Here is a 16,682-nt window from a genome sequence, read left to right on the forward strand (position 1 = left end):
CTGTACCCCAAACCCTTGCTGATGTAACTCTGCAGCTTTGTCCTTTAAAAACGCTCCTGAACAAAGCTCAGGGCCTTCCTCTGACCTCCACTGCGTCGGTTGGTTAGATGAGGTCCCTGCCGCAGCTTATACTTCCAGAGTAAACCTTGCTTTTGCATTTCGGTGAGATCAAGTCTCTGGTGATTTTTGGGGATTCAGTGATCTGGGCATAACAGTTTCTTCTAAGATTTATTTATTTGAGAGATCCGTGGACAGAGAGGGATTGATCTTCCATCCTCTGGTTCACTTCGTACATGGCCGCAATAGCTAGGGAGGGTCAGTTTAAAGCCAGGAGCCTACGGGGCTGGCACTGTGGTGTAATGGGTTCAGCCAGCGGTGCAGTACTGGCATCCCATATGGGTGCTGGCTTGAGTCTCAGCTGCTCCACTTCCAATCCAGCTCCCTGCTAATGTGCCTGGGAAAGCTGCGAAAGATGACCCAGATGCTTAGGCTGCTTCTCCCACAGTGTAGACCCAGAAAGCTCCTGGTTCCTGCTTCCACCTGGCACTTCCCTTGCCATTGTGGCTATTTGAGAAGTGAACCAGCAGATGTAAGACCTCTCTCTTTGTATGTCTGTCTCTCTCTCTCTCCCTCTCCCCTTCTACTCTGTGTGTCTGTGTGTGTGTGTGCATGTCTTGTCTGTTTGTCTGTCTGTATTCCTCCCTCTCTCTCTGTAACTCTACCTTTCAAAAAAATAAATCTTTTTTGCCAGCGCTGCGGCTCACTAGGCTAATCCTCTGCCTTCGGCGCTGGCACACCAGGTTCTAGTCCCGGTAGGGGCGCCAGATTCTGTCCCAGTTGCCCCACTTCCAGGCCAGCTCTCTGCTGTGGCCAGGGAGTGCAGTGGAGGATGGCCCAAATCCTTGGGCCCTGCACCCTGGGAGACCAGGATAAGTACCTAGCTCCTGCCATCTGATCAACGCAGGGTGCCAGCCGCAGCACGCCGGCCACGGCGGCCATTGGAGGGTGAACCAATGGCAAAGGAAGACCTTTCTCTCTGTCTCTCTCACTGTCCACTCTGCCTGTCAAAAAATAAAATAAAATAATCAAAAAATAAACCTTTTTAAAAAGCCTAGAACTCCACCCAGGTCTACCACAGGGGTTGCAGGTGCCCAGGTACTTGGACCATATGCAGCTGGTTTCTCAGGTGTGTTAGTAGGGAGCTGGCTTGGAGCCAGGGCTTGAACAGGCACTTCAAGTATGGGATGCTGGCATCATAAGCAGTGTCTTAGCCCGCTGTGCCATACACCAGTCCCCAGAACCAAGCTTTCTTTCTCCCTCCAAATCTGATATCAGTGAAGTAAAGGAGTTTTGCTTGTCCTCAGAGAGGTGTCACAGACTTTTGTCAAACTTGGTTCACTGGGTGTGGTGATAAATAATCTGCACGTGTGTTGATGTGTTTTATCAAGCTGATGAGAGCCCTTGTACTCAGCTAAAGGCTGCTGGGGACCATGTGCTAATGGGGTGGACATGCAGAACCAGTGACAGCCAGGTTACTCATCAACAGAGAAAGTGTCTACACAATGCCTCTTTAGTGGGGCAACGAGACCCAAAACATCACCCTCACCCGTGGCCAGGAAGGGCAGGGGACACAGGCACAGCCCCCTGGGTGGCCACCCCTGGTCACAGTGCCTGAGCTGGATGAGCTCATAATGCAGGTAGCGTCCATGCCAGGGCTCTGCCGGGCCGGAGACAGAGGTACCAGGAAGAGTTCTCCATCCGGAGGGCTTCCAGTGGGGGCTGTGAATGCCAGGATGGTGGGAGCCCTCTCTCCTGGGAAGGGAGCCTGTGTCTGAGTTGGAGTCCAAGGGACAGAGATGTGAGAGAAGGGGCTGGGGGCGGGCAGAGAGAGAGAAGGAATGAATGAATGGGGCTGGTCCTGTCCTGGAGATCTGGACCCCAGTTCTAATGCAGGTTGACCATGGCACCCTCAGATCCCGTGAGATCCTCAGTGTCTGGATCTTTTTCAGCCCACAAGTAATTAAGTTGTCTTTCTTTTGTTCTCATTCTCTCTGTTGTCTTACTGTTCCTTACACTGGCTGATTGAGAGCATTCTGGGTAATGTAAGTTAGCTGTTGTGTGTGCACTCTGTGAGCTGACATAAAATGTGCCTCTGGAACTGACCTAAAGCTGCCTCTGCAGACTGCTCCCTGGACCCCCTGGCCTGTGGGCAGGCTGCCCCACCCCTCAGACACCTGGGGCTGCCTCTAACCTTGGGCTGTGTGGGTTCTGTTCCCAGCCCTTGGGACGCAGCCCCGCATGCTCATGTGCCATCATGTGTCCCCGCAGCACGCACCTGCACGCCTGGAACTATTTACCTGCTTCTCCGCTAGGACTGTGTGAGTGCATGGGGACACGGGGGTTCCCCAAAAGTCTGTGCATGGTGGAGTTAAGCTTGGGTGGATCACTCTCCAAGTATCTGCAATAGCCAGGGCAGGCCCAGGCTCAGGAGCTCAGAACTCCATCCAAATCTCCCATGTGGGTTCTGGGACACGGTCACTTGAGCCATTACCTGCTGCCTCCCAAGCTGCGCATTCCAGGAAGCTAGAATCAGGAGCAGAGCTACAATGTGAATCCCAACACCCAGATGTGGGTTCAGGGTATCCTAAGTGGCTTCTTAACCACCACACCAGATGCTTACCCCCTCAAGTGATTTTTAATCAGTAAAGAAAATGGAATCACGGAGGCCAGCACTGTGGTGTAGCAGGTAAATTTGCCGTCTGCAGCCCCGGCATCCTATATGGATTCTGGTTCAAGTCCCAGCTGTTCTACTTCCAATCCAATTCCCTGCTAATGAGCCTGAAGACAGACCAAGTGCTTGGGCCCCTGCACCCTCATGGGAGACCCAGAAAAAGCTCCTGATTCTTGGCTTCAGGACAGCCCAGCTCTGCCCATTGCAGCCATCTGGGGAGTAAACCCACAGATGGAAGGTCTCTCTCTCTCTCTCTCTATGTCTGTCTCTCTCTCTTTCTCCCCCCCCAACTCTGCCTTTCAAATAAATAAATAAACATTTTAAAAATAAGTAAATTCTAAAAGAGAGACACTCAGGCACAGAGTGCAGGTTTCTGTGAAAACATGAATGGGAGTAAAATTATAAAATCTTAATCAGAAAAACATTGGGAGAAGCAGAAAGAGCATGTATGTTCTGCTTTAAAGCCTGTTACAGTCCTAAAGTCATGCATTGTTTTGCAGATGCAAATATCGCGGTTTTCCAGTCCTGAAACATTGATAAGGTCTGATAGAGTCAGAGGCACGGCGCTTGGCGGGTAGCGAGGAAGACTTTGGTGACGTAAGCAGAACGTGGTCCACGCCTCCGTCTCCGAGGGGAAAGGCAGGCGCAGCATCAGACACGGGTGGCAGTGAGTCCCAGCGGGACAGACAGTCTTGGGTGGAAATAAAGAGTTACTAGATACTGTAACACGCTGTGTTGAACTTCTCTCTCTTGCTATTGTACTATCTCTGTACCTAGGCATTGGACTTTATACTTTTTTCCTAAAAACGCAGCCAGCTCTAGCTGAGAGCCGTGTCCCTGTATCTGTGCCCCAGTTTGCTAGTCAGCACCCATCGAAACACCAGACTCAGGCACACAAACTGTGTCCCTGCACTTTATTATTTTGAAACAACTCTAGAGCAGACAACAGTGTCCAGCTAATACAGGTGAGAGGAAAGTCAGCTGCCTTAGGCTCCCTTATGCATGGCTGTGTTAAAAACAGCATCGGCATTTAATGGAAGGGAATGGCTGTGGCCTAAGGTGTAGGCCAGAGACTTAATTACGGGAGACATAGGCTCTCCATGACTGACTTCCTGTCTCTCCTTGGAGCTCCTGTCTCACTGAAAGCTCTGCGCTTTGCTTATCCCGTTCCCTAAACGCATGAGGCTCATTTCTACCTCTCAGAAGTTAAACACAGCACTTCCTTTCCTTTTCTGGGTCATGTCTAGGTAGCCTGCAAAACTCAGCCAGCACTCACAACCTGTGGGAGGCCTCCCATGAACCAGCATTTTCCCTCCACTGCAAGGTCACACACAGTGCTGCCCAAGTCACGCAGAGTGCTGCCAGGTCAACGCAGTGCTGCCCAGGTCATGAGAGTGCCCTGGGAGGAGGGGATCTGCAAAGCTCATCCTAGGACAACAGAAAAGTGGGGGCAGGAGGCTGGCCACGGAGAAGAGCAGACAGGGGAAGCCACAGCCAGGGCAGGATCCAGCTCATGGGGAACTCCCCAGGGGGAATGCCAAGTCATAGTCTACGGAAGCCATGGCCAATCTTTCCATCCCAAGGCGGTGCCTGTGATGCACCAGTAGATAGGAGCTCTCTCTGCCTCTCAAATAATTAAGAAAAAAAATGAAAGAACCTTAGGAAACCTCCCCAGCCACACTTCAGCCACATTGCACTCCTGCAGCCACTTTCCAGGATAAATGAATAGGGCTCCCGAGGCTGGTGAATGGGAGGGAGACCCTGGGCCTGACACAGCCCTCACCGGTGAAGATGCCGCTAGAACCTTCCACCCTCCATCCACCTGCTCTGCCCCAGCAACTGCGGAGAGCATAGCAGGTTTCTCTTCAGATTATGGTGCCATGAAAGGAAACAGCAGCTGGGGTTATGGATGGAAACAGAGAAAGAACATTTCAGGGCCTGTGGCGTTCACTGCCGTCTGTGGCAGCACCAACAAGTGCAAACAGTGAAGCCCACGGCGGAGAGGTTCATCGCACTCGGGTTGCACAGATTATTATTCACGGGCACCACACTGCGGAGGGGAAGGAACAGCAGAGAAGGTGACCCAGGTGAGGAAAGGCCTGGAATCAGAAGATCCAGCTCAGCCCCTTCCAGTGCACGTGACCTCAGGCAAGTTAACGGATCTCTGAGCCTTCACGTTTCTCATCTAATACGGAACAGAAAAACTAGAACTATTCAGACAGAACTGCCCTGATCTTTCCACCCTGGCTACCTCAGATCCACCCACATCTAATCTGCATTTTCCATCTCTCCCTTGTGCAACAAGGAGCATCTTACGGACTACCAGTTTCTGCTTAGCCACGGGGGGAGCCTGGCACCCTCTCCAGAGTGCAGCCTTCGTTTTTTTCCTAAAACCGTCACTTTCTCTCTCTGCTGGGTCATTGTCAGTAACACTATGCTCCAGTATCGCCCCACTTAAAAGCCTCCACCATGTGCAAGACAAACCTCGGAGTCTGACGCCTTTCTCCAGTTACCGTCCACTGGTCTGGTTCTGGCACGGCAGAGAAGAGCTCTCTCCTTCTTCCCGAGGACTCTGGCCTCCGTCCTCCCTCCTGCGCGTGCCCAGTGATGTGAGTGGCCACTGCTTCCCTCTGTCCCCAGCCTTCCCCACCTCTCAGTGCTTGCCTCTCTCAGCTCCAGGTGCGCCACCCCCATCGACTTGCAAACAGCTTTCAAATCCTCTCCACCTGTATCTCCAGCCACCAGCCCAGTTCAAGCTGTCATCATGCACTAGGCTGTCCTTACCTGGTCTCCACGCTTTGACTCTTTGCAGAGCAGCCAGGAGGTGTCTTCAAAAAGGGAAACTCAGGGAAAGCTGTTCCTTGACTCAAAATCCTTCAATGGGAGCCGAGGTTGTAGCATGGTGGGTTAAGCCACTGCCTGCAATGCTAGCATCCTATAGCTGCTCCACTTCTGATGCAGCTCCCTGTTAGTGGCTTGGCAAAGCAGCGGACAATGGCCCAAGTGCTTGGGTCCCTGAAACCTATGTGGAAGACCCAGATGAAGCTCCCAGCTGCTGGTTTTGGCTTGGCTCAAGCCTGACCATTGCGGCCATCTGGAGAGGGATCTAGAGGGTGGATGATCTCTCTAGGGTTCTTTCAAATAAGTAATTTTTTTTTAAAGAGATAGGGATCAAAGCCTTTTGAACTACAACTTAGAACTGCCAGCCCCAAGCAATGCATTTGTCGGGAATTCACTGCCCTGGGGAGAGCGGAAGGAGCCACGCTCCACAGCACCAGGCTGAGTCCAGTCTCTGGGGGCAGACTGCTAAGCTCAAATTCATCTGGGCCCAGATGAGGATCGAAGTAATTGTGTGCTTTGATTTCCTCATCTAGAAACTGGGGGTAAGGGCAGCACATGGCCCCAAAGTGTGTAAATATAAACTATTAACCCATATAAATGTGTCTGGCAAGGGGTGGGCATTTGGTGAAAAAGTAGTTTAGGGTGCTGCTCAGAACACCCACATCCCACTTGGGTTCAGGTCCCAGCTCTGCTTCCTGCTATTTTGCACCCTGGGAGGCTGCAGGAGGTGGTTCAAGTATTTGGGAACTGCCAGCTGCATGGGAGACCCAGGTAAAGTTCCAGGCTCCCGGCTGCAGTCTGGCTGTGCAGGCATTGGGGGGTGAATTTGTGGACAGATGATCTCATCTGTCTCATTCAAATACAAATTAAAATAAATTTAAAAATCTTAAAAACATGTCTGGCATGTGACAACTTTATACATGTTAGTTATTATCCCAAGTAATCTAAAATAGAGAATGGGAGAAATATTTTGTTGAAAATAAATTTTTTTAAATAATTATTTATTTGAAAGACAAAGTTACAGAGAGAGGTAGGTCCACAGAGAGAGTTCTTCCATGGGCTGGCTCACTCCGCAAATGACCTCAACAGCCAGAGCTGAGCTGATCTGAAGCCAGGAGCCAGGAGCCAGGAGCTTCTTCCGGGTCTTCCGTGTGGGTGCAGGGGCCCAAGGACTTGGGCCATCTTCCACTGCTTTCCCAGGCCATAGCAGAGAGCTGGATCGGAAGAGGAGCAGCCAGGACTTGAACTGGTGAACGCATGGCATGCCGGCACTGTAGGCCGGGGCCTTAACTCACTGCGCCACAGCGCTGGCCCCTAAATTGCTTTTCTGAGATGAGGTAAACGAGGGTGTGTCCCAGCTGGGCCTGGGGTGGGCACAAGCTGAGCTCTGGGGGCAGTAGGGGGGTCACTGCTGGACCTGCCTTCCCTACCTGGGACTCCCAGCCCAGACTCCACCAGGAAACCAGCTCTCCTGGGTGTTGGGGATAGAAGCTTAATTCCCTGGGAACTGGGTAGAAGAGGGTGCTGCTTCACAGTCAGGCATACAGACATCTTGTAGTCAGTTCTATCTATTTTCTGCTCTGGTTGGAGAACAGGTTTGAGACAGTCACTGACTGGCATTTGAGGTGTGGGTGGACAGTGCTGGTGAGAGCAGCACTGACCCCAGACAGTGTAGCAGTAGAGTTCAGAATCATGAGCTTTGCTTTGTGTAGCAGGGTAAGCGGCCACTTGCCATGCCAGCATCTCATCTGAGAATGGATTTGAGTCCCAGCTGCTCAGTTTCTGATCCAGTTCCCTGCTCTAACACACCTGGGAAGGCAGCAGCAGATGGCTTGAGTGCTTGGGCCACTGCCACCTATATGGGAAACCTGGATGCAGTTCCTGGTTCCTGGCCCAGTCCAGGCTGGTGCAGCCATTTGGTAAGTGAACCAGCAGATAGAAGGTCTCTCTGTATTTATATATATCACTCTGCCTTTCAAATAAATAAATACATTTTAAAAAATTAAAAGCAGTTTTTAGGGATTCAAATCCAAGACTATGAAAGAACTTCCATAGCTCAAGAACACAAAAACCCAAAGAACCCAATTTTTACAATGGGCAAAAGATTTGGATAGGCATTTCTCCAAAGAAATACAAGTGGCCAACAAGCACATGAGAAAATGCTCAACATCACTAATTATGAGAAAGTGGAAAGAAAGCAAAACCACAATGAGATAGTGCCTCACATTGGGTGGCTATTACCAATACACCACCACCTAAAAACACCCCAGAGAGCAAGAAGTGCTAGTGTGGACGTGGAGAGGTGGGAAGCCTCGCACACTGCTGGTGGAAATGTAAAATGGCATAGTCACTATGGAAAACTGTATGGCAGTTCCTCAACAAAATTACACCTAGGATTCCCACGTGAGACAGCAACTCCGCTTCTAGGTCTATGCAGAAAAGAAAGCAAGGACTCAGAGACGTGCACAGTGTGCACACGCAACATTATTCACAGTAGCTGGAAGGCAGGAACAACTCGGGAGGGAGTTGTTCTCGGGAGGGAATGGCTAAACAACGTGTGGCTATAAACACAGTGCAATATCACTTGGTGTTAAGAAGGAAGGAAATCCTGGCACATGCTACGACACGGATGAACCTTGAGGAGACTGTGCTAACTGAAATAAGCCAGTCACAAAACGACAGATAAGGTCCCACTTATGCGAGGTACCTAGAGCAGTCAAATTCAGGGCTCCAGAAAGCAGGTGGTGGTCGCCAGGGGCCGAGGCAAGGGGAGAATGCGGAGTTGCTGGTTAGGAGCACAGACTTTCTGTTTTGCAAGACGAAGAGAGTTTTGTGAATGCAGGGCACTGATGATAGTACAGAAAGTAAATGCACTTAATTCTACCAGACTGTCCTCTTAAAAACGTGGCTAGGATGGTAACTGCACGCGTGTCCTTTCACCATAAACTCCCCGAACCCCAGCTCATTATCAGCCTCCTTGCAAGAGGAGTTTTGTTTAACATTTCAAGTATTTGTTCAAAAAGTTTACTTAATGGAGATCTTCTACTTTCTAATGGTGCTAAGGGAGGCAAGAGAAAGTTACGCCTGCTCTCAACACCTCACACTTCCATCAGAGCAAGAGAGGAAGGGGAGGGTGAAAAAGGGCTTCCTAACAAGAGAGGCAGAGGGACTGAGAGCCTTACTGTGGCTTCAGCACTAGTCCCCACGGAATCTGGAGGAGGGACTTTGGGAGGTGACCTGTCATGGGGGCTCTGCCTTCTCAGCCTGGTTAACCCACTCATGGGCTAATGGATCAATGGGTTGTCCAGGGAGGGAGGTGGTACAAAAGCCAGGCTGGCCATCTGTCTCCATGTGAATTGCTGCAGCAAATGTCTGCTTTTGCCCTTTTTGGGTAGGACTACAGAGGCAGATCTTCCACAACTAGTACTCTCCCAGCCTTTCACTGCATGATGTTTTCTGACATCCGTGAACATTATTTTGTGCTTCGGTTTAGTACTGCTTTATTTTGACCTCAATGAAGGTAGAAAACAGCTAATCACAAGTCTTGTTGGTATTGTGTAAACAATACAATCATTAAATGTGCTATATGGAATTGTACTTGTATTCTCTATAAACATTTTCTACAATAAAGCCTGTTCTTTAGAGGCTTTTCATTTTGTGTTTTCTGCCCCACTCAATAGTATCAAACTTTGAGAAGTCTGACAGAAGCATGGTATTCGCTGGATGCTCTTCCTTAACATTATTTGCAGGATTTTTCTGTTATGTTCTGTTTTCTTTCTTTTTTTATCCAGAGAGAGACATACACAGAGAGAGAGAGAGCTCCCATCTGCTGGTTTATTCTGAAATATCTACAATGGCCCCAGCAAGGGCCAAAGCAAGAGCTGAAAATGCCATTCAGATCTCTGATGTGGGTAGAAGCAACCAGTTCCTTGGCCAAGAAGCTGAAATGAGTAGGCGGAGCTTGAAATCAAACCCAAGCATTCTGATGTGGGATAAGGGCATCTGAACTGCTCAACTGGACATCCACCCCAGAGTTCCCGTTAGTATCTAGTTATGCTATTTAATAAAATCATTGTGCCATTTTAGAAGATCAGTCTTTTCTTAGATATAAACTTAATTTCCTCTCAAAAGTACCCAATTTTAAGCATCATAAGAGCAAACAATCTCAGAACAATTTATAACATGGAGAGTATGTCACCATAGCTCATTCCTTTCACTCATTGCCACAACTGAGCAGCAAGGAGAATAGAAGCAGTGAGTGGGTCCAATCTGTAGGAGAGTGGAGGTCAAAGACTAAGTGTTTTGCTTCTCACTTTAGATGTTTCTATTACATAAATTGCCTCTTAAACAGCTGTGTTATTCACAGGTCAATTACTGCTATGCATAGCCATAAGAAAAAGCTATAGTTCCCAGAGAAAGAGGGAAAAAAATAACTGAACAATACAAAAAGTAGATACTATGCTTTTACTCTTAATAGAGAGTGGTAAAACCACCTTAAAACAATGCATTTCCAAAAGTAGTGAAAATCATTAATTTAAGAAATCAGGATCTCTCTCTAAACAAAAATCTTTTTGTAGAAGGTTGGATGGTGGGCAGATGCTGCTTGATGTTGTCTCAATGACCTCAACAAGAAGTGACAGATAATATAAGGAATCATCAGAAATAACAAATCCAGATTTTCAGAGGCATTCAAGTTTTCAGAGGTCTTCTTACAGAATTCAGAAACCATTAGAGGCATCATTATGACAGGTCTCATTAAGACTTACAAACAGCCCTACACCTGCACAGATTGAAGGCTTGCTGGGTGTGCATTCTGCTGGAATCCTTCACATTTACCCCATTCCAAGGCCATGGCTTGAGCTGAAGATAAATGGATCTCACCAATTACCAAAGGAAGGTAGGAAAATGTGGCAGTTAGTTTATTTTGTTTTAAAGATTTATTTATTTATTTTAAAGTCAGAGTTAAACAGAGAGAGAAGGAGAAGTAGAGAGAAATCTTCCATGCACTGGTTTACTCTCCAATTGGCTGGAGCTGCACCGATCCAAAACCAGGAGCCAGGGGCCTCTTCCAGGTCTCCCAAATGGGTGCAAGGGCCCAAGGACTTGGGCCTTCTTTTACTGATTTCCCAGAACACAGCAGAGAGCTGGATAAGAAGTGAAGCAGCCAGGGCTCGAACCAGTGCCCATATGGGATGCCGGCACTGCAGACGGCGGCCCTACCTGCTATGCCACAACCCCAGCCCCAGCATTTAGTTTTTAAACATTACAAATGAGTTTTCCTTACTGCTGTTAAAGCTCAGATACCTAATGCTGTATGTGTCATCTTATTTGTTTAATTGACAATTTATATACTTAATTTCCTGATCATAGGAGAGAAAGGGATTGTTAGTGAATGGATAGACTTCTCAGATATTCACACCATTCCTCCAATTTGTCCTTCAAAATCAAGCACTAGTATATTCTTAACATTTGGCAAAATTCTGCACATGAAAAATTGTGATATTTCTTCTTTTTTCAAGGAAAATAAAAGCAGAAGCATTTTCCTTTTATTTTTAAAAAGAATTTGTTTTCCTTTTTATACTTCTCAGTTTCCTGATGTACTCAGACTTTTTTTTTTTCCTAGATGAACATTTAAATTCTGGTGGAATTTGGTTTTACAAAAAGAATGAACAAGAACAATGAAAGATAGACATTTGGCCTACTGGTTAAGATTTCAGTCAGGATGCCTAAATACAACTCATTGCTCCACTCTCTTCTGTCTTTGTTCTAATGTACACCTAAGTAGCAGGTAATGACTTGAGTACTTCTGTCCATGCCACCCAGTGGGAGATCAGGATTAAATTCCTGGATCCTGGTTTCAGGGTGGCTCAACTGTGAACACTGTGGGCATTTAGGGACTGAAACAACAGATGGACAATCTCTGCCTGCCTGTCCCTCTTTATCACTCAAAAATTTTTTAAAAATTAAAATGTTTATGTAGACATCAATATAATAAAATGAATAACTGGAAACTACTTTTCAACAATTATTTTTACATTGCCTTTACTATTTTTAATTGCCATTACTAGTCTGAATGAAAATATCTTCTGTTAAGTCAAATGATTAAGTGGTTTATTATTATTTTCCTTATAAAATAGATCTGAGAAGAAATCATAAAATAAATATTAGTTCAAATTATTTACACAGAAAATTATTACCATAGCAAATAAAACTTAGGGGTGAGGGGACAGAAACCTAAAAATGCACTCTGAGTTGGACTTGGATTTTTTATATAAATGACTGAAAAATCCCTGCCTTTTGCCTGTTTGGGGAATTTAGGAAGGCTTCTCAGAGTTGCAAGTTCCTTGGTACAATCTAAGTACAATATCCCCTCAATTTGTGAAATGATAAGCTCCAAAGTCATTAGTCAATGGTATGATGAGAATGGAAACTTAATCTGATGATAGTGTGTAGCTGTGGGCCTTTGGGAAGCAAGTGGGTTAGATTAGATTACTAAGAGTACAGCCCCATGTATCCTCTGTGTCTTCCACCATGAAGGGATGCAGCCAAAACGCGCCCTCACCACAATCTGCCTCATGCTACTTAGACTTCCTGCCTGCAGAGTCGTGAGTTAAATAAAACACTTTCCTTATAAAGCAGCGCCTCAGGTACTTTGACATAAACATGAAAAACTGACCAATACCAATGTGAGATTTATAAAAAATACCTACTCCTCATTCTTTGTAAGATGAGTCAGTGCATATACAGGCCTTAATAAGGTCCCTGATGCACTCAAAGTTTTCAGTAACTTGTAGGTTATAGTCACTGTTATATCCAGTGGCTATAATCTATCAATATATATCTGCTTTTATATTTTATTTTTCTAGTAATGCTATTGGATTTATGTTAATAGATTCTGCAGTACACCAGAGCTACCATCTATTTAGGAAAATACACTGGCCACAAAATTCTGTATACCAGCCCCTTCCCCACACTTCTTTAAGAGTTTGCCCAGAACATTTATTCAGTATGTGTCACTGTTGTTCAAACTTCAAAGACAGAGGAACTATTATTTGGACTTATTTCTATAACCTAAACAGATCATTCTAATGGTTAATCATTGCACCTGAAATTTTCCCCTAAAACATTGGGTCACTGGCATGGTATCTTGCTTTGTCTGCATGGGCAACATAAACAGGAACACTGTTTTGATGATGCATCTAGTATTAAAAAGAGATGAACGCAAGGCTGCAAAGTTGTAAATCCTGGTAAGACAACAAAAGCAGAGCAAATACCTAAAATCCAGTGCACCGTTCATTCATCAAAAATAATAAGACAAAAAAGTCATTCAGCATGAGTCTGGCAAGTTTCACGATGTGGCCACACTGTTTTAAAATGCAAAAGAACACCAGAAACTCCACTAATCTCCCTTTACATAGGACTCTGGAAGGAGATATTACTGCTCCTACTGTCAAGAGGTGGATTCTGTTTTCTAGCCCTTGAAGCTGGGATAGCACTGACAACTAGAATGTGGCGCAAGTGATAACTGTGCTATTTGCAGCAGAGCTCTCTAGAGGCCAACAGCTTTTGCTTCTGCCCTGGGAACTGAGATGGCCATCCTGAGAGAAAGGCTGATCTAGCTTGTTTGAAGATGAAACATCACTTGAGAAGTAGACCAGCATTCGCAGCAATGCCCACACCCATCCAACTGTCCTGGTGTGTGCTCCCCAATGAGTGAGACCGGTAAAAATAGCAGAAGAACCATGTAGCTAATCTGCAGAAATGTGAGACGTGCTAAATCTTGTTGTTTGAAACTACTGAATTATGTTTGTTTATTGATGCAGTAAGATCACAAAAATGATCAATGATATTGTATTATTTGCAATAAACAAATTATTCTAAATATTTTGAGATCTGGGAATAATACATTCTACTTCTTTTCTGTATGCTCATCATGGATAACAAAATGACCACTATTACTTGCAAGTACAACCCTTCAAAAGAATAGTTTCAGTGTTGTAAGCACATTTCATTGAGAAGTTCAAGGAGAGAGCTACCATTTAAAACTGGAAGTCCTGGCCCTTTAATTACAGAATTTCATTGTCTTATTCCTAGGAGTGCTTTAGTTTGGGCTGACATGTCAAGACAATATTAAAATGTTTAAACATGTTTGAAAGCATCAGCAACTTTCCCCTACACCTTAGGCAAAACTCAGTTAAAAAGCACTTGAATGTATCTCAAGAAGCATTTACTGCCCTAAGGCTTAGACCACTGTCATTCTGAATGCAGCATTATCACATACAGTGGAAACTGTGCATGCCACATCTCAAACAGTCTTGCTGATTCAACTCAAACATGAATCTGCTGGTTGGCACATGAAAACTGCACTGCAGCAGAAAAATGGATGGTGACTGCTTGAGAGTGATCAATTTATGCACATCTGAGATGTGGTTTCTCTTTGATTCCCCTCTTCACCCTTGCACAATTAGAGGCAGCAGAGCCTCTCCTCTGATGGAGCAGAGTGGAAGGAAAGGAAGTGCTGGAAATGAGAGGAGGCTCTGATAACAATCAAGGGCATTTACAAAACTCAGAGAGGGGCTGATGACGTTTGCTTCACATGTTAGTCATGATTACGTCACTAAGAACAGACACCATTCTTGACCATTCGTATTTATTTGTCCATTGTAAATAATGATAGATTTCATGATTTTCCTTCTAGTCTTTTGGGATTTCTAATATTAGAAATTATTTTCTTCAGGATTCAGAGGCTTTAATAATCTTTTGAAAACTAGAAGTATTTCCTCCCCACCATTATATGTATCCGCAAAATTTTATGCAGATATGTATCCACAAATTCAGCATAAATTTCAGTTGGGGGTGGGGGTATTTAGCCTATTGGTCAAGCCTCTGCTGAAGACGTCCCCATTCCACAATGCAGTACTTGGATTTGATACCTGGTTCAGGCTTCTGTCTCCAGCTTCCTTGGAAGGCAGCAGCGATGGTGCAAGTATTTGGGTTTCTGGCATCTATGTATTTGTATTCCTGACTCTTGGGTTAACTTAAGTTCAGCCTCAGTCATTGTGGGCACCTAGCAGTGAACCAGTAAATCAATCTCTCTCTCTCTCTCCCCCCCCCCCATTCTAAAACTTATAAAAAGTCTTCAGTAGGGTTTAAGATCCCTGAATTAGACACTGAGTGTGTTTCCAGCATTCTTGTTTATGGGAGAAGGAAGGTACTTTTTTACACTTAGACATTTTTTTCCTTTGCATAAGAATCAAAGGTTAAGAAATATTTAATAGCTCAACAGCAATCCTCAAAAAGCAAAAATTACACAAGTATGTTGTAAATAAATTATTCACTGACAGCTTTGAACAAATAATGAAACATATATTTAGAAGTAGAAAAAATAATTTAGGTTCAACTGCATTAACATTTGAGGTTAAATTATTTAAGTGTCTGAAGTTAAACACCCCAAGAATTTATAAATTTTGTTGACTGTGACCTTTGAGGACAGCTGCAAGCAGACATTGAGCTCTGAAGTGCTGCTTGAGAGGTGGAATGCTGACTCTTTACTCTGGTCAATGAGTTATCAGTGGAAACTACACTGGCAATCATGATTAAAACCAAAAGAGTGTTGAAGAACTCAGGAATGCAAAGCAGTTAAATAAAGGGAAAAGGAAAGAAATGATCAATGGTGACCAGCAAACAAAACTGAATGAGCAGCTAAAAGGGAAGGAATCAATGTAGCATCACTGGATCAGTTTGCTTCATTGATTTTTGCTGCTCATTGAAATGTTTTCCTTTATTTACTTCCTGTTGCTTTGGAGAGTGGCAAAATCTCACTGCTGAATCTCACTGGAGCCTATGATGGATGGAGAAACAAGCTCTGGATCTCCTCGAGTTTGCATGACACCTTCCCAACTGTATTCAGAAGTAATTCCAGTGCTGGCTGGTATGTTACAGAAGCCACTTGGTCTGTGCCTTTGTTCTCATAGCCTCTCTGTGGTAGAGATCAAACAGGCCCTTTCCAAATACACATCCTAATATCTGGAAACTGAGAACATGTTAGGTAACATGGCAATGGGGAATTAGGGTTCCAGATGGCATTAATGCTGTTAATTCATTGAACTTAAAACAGGGAGATTATTCTGCATTGCCAAAATTTGCCAATTTGTAATCACCAGAGCTTTGAAAGCAGGAGGCAGAAGAAAAGGCAGTATCAGAGTGAAGTTATGTGAAAAAAATTCAGCTTGACACAGTTAGCTTTGAAGATGAAGGGGCTGCAGACCAAGGAATGTGGGCAGGCTTTATGAACTAGAAAGAGCAAGGAAATAATCCCCTCCTGCATCTCCAGAAAAGAATGCTGCCACGCTGAGAATTTATTTTAGTCATATGAGATTCATGTCAGCCTCTTGACATATAGGATGTAAAGAGAATAAATTTTTATTGTTTATGTTCCTAAGTTTGTAGTAACATTTTACAGCTGAAATAGGAAAACAGTACATATCCACATGCTTTCTCTGTTCAGAGCTGGAACAGCATGGAATTGATGCATTTTATCCTTTCTACTTGTATTTCATACATTAAAGGAAATTGAGATGAAAAACCTTGATTTTCATGTCCTGGACATCTATGTTTAAAGTATCTACTCAAGAACTTTTATTTTGCACTTCTGAAATTTCCACTTCACTCTAGAACCTAATTGTCCGTGTTATTTGTATATGATCAACAAAAACAGTCCTGTTTGCTTTTGTCCAGTAAAATGTAAACAACTCAATTTTCTGGATGATAACACCTTTCCTCCACCCCTCAGTGATAGCTGCTCCTGGTGTTATTACCAGAGGAATAGCTTTACACCATTCTAAGTGTGGGCACCATGTCTTCCCAACAAGACAAAGAGAATTTGACATAAGATTAAAGAAACATATCCAGGTACCAGAGTGCTTTGTAAGATTTACAGTACTTCTGTGACTTCCTGATGTTTATTGCTTGCTTGTCACTTGTTTTTTACTTGTTTCTCTCACAGGGATTAGCAAGAAAGTATTTGTAATGAAAAGCAACTTTAGGATTATTTTAAGTTCAGTCAGTAGATTGACAAGTTTTTTCCTAGCTTTATATCCTAGGCAATTTA

General features: G+C 44.9%; 1 protein-coding gene and 1 long non-coding RNA gene across 13 annotated transcripts in view; one reads left to right on the forward strand and one right to left on the reverse strand.

Moving 5' to 3' along the window:
* The window catches only part of LOC127485275 (MAP/microtubule affinity-regulating kinase 4), a 165,381-nt gene that overhangs the window by 11,712 nt on the left and 136,987 nt on the right, over nucleotides 1-16,682 (reverse strand). The window lies entirely within an intron of this gene.
* LOC103345581 (uncharacterized) lies at nucleotides 1,865-16,612 on the forward strand. Its single transcript, XR_011386016.1, has 4 exons — nucleotides 1,865-2,016; nucleotides 2,329-2,378; nucleotides 3,232-7,491; nucleotides 9,364-16,612. It is a non-coding gene; the product is annotated as an uncharacterized lncRNA (long non-coding RNA).

Source organism: Oryctolagus cuniculus, unplaced genomic scaffold (assembly GCF_964237555.1).
Source record: "Oryctolagus cuniculus unplaced genomic scaffold, mOryCun1.1 SCAFFOLD_105, whole genome shotgun sequence".
NCBI classification, from domain to species: Eukaryota; Metazoa; Chordata; class Mammalia; order Lagomorpha; family Leporidae; genus Oryctolagus; species Oryctolagus cuniculus.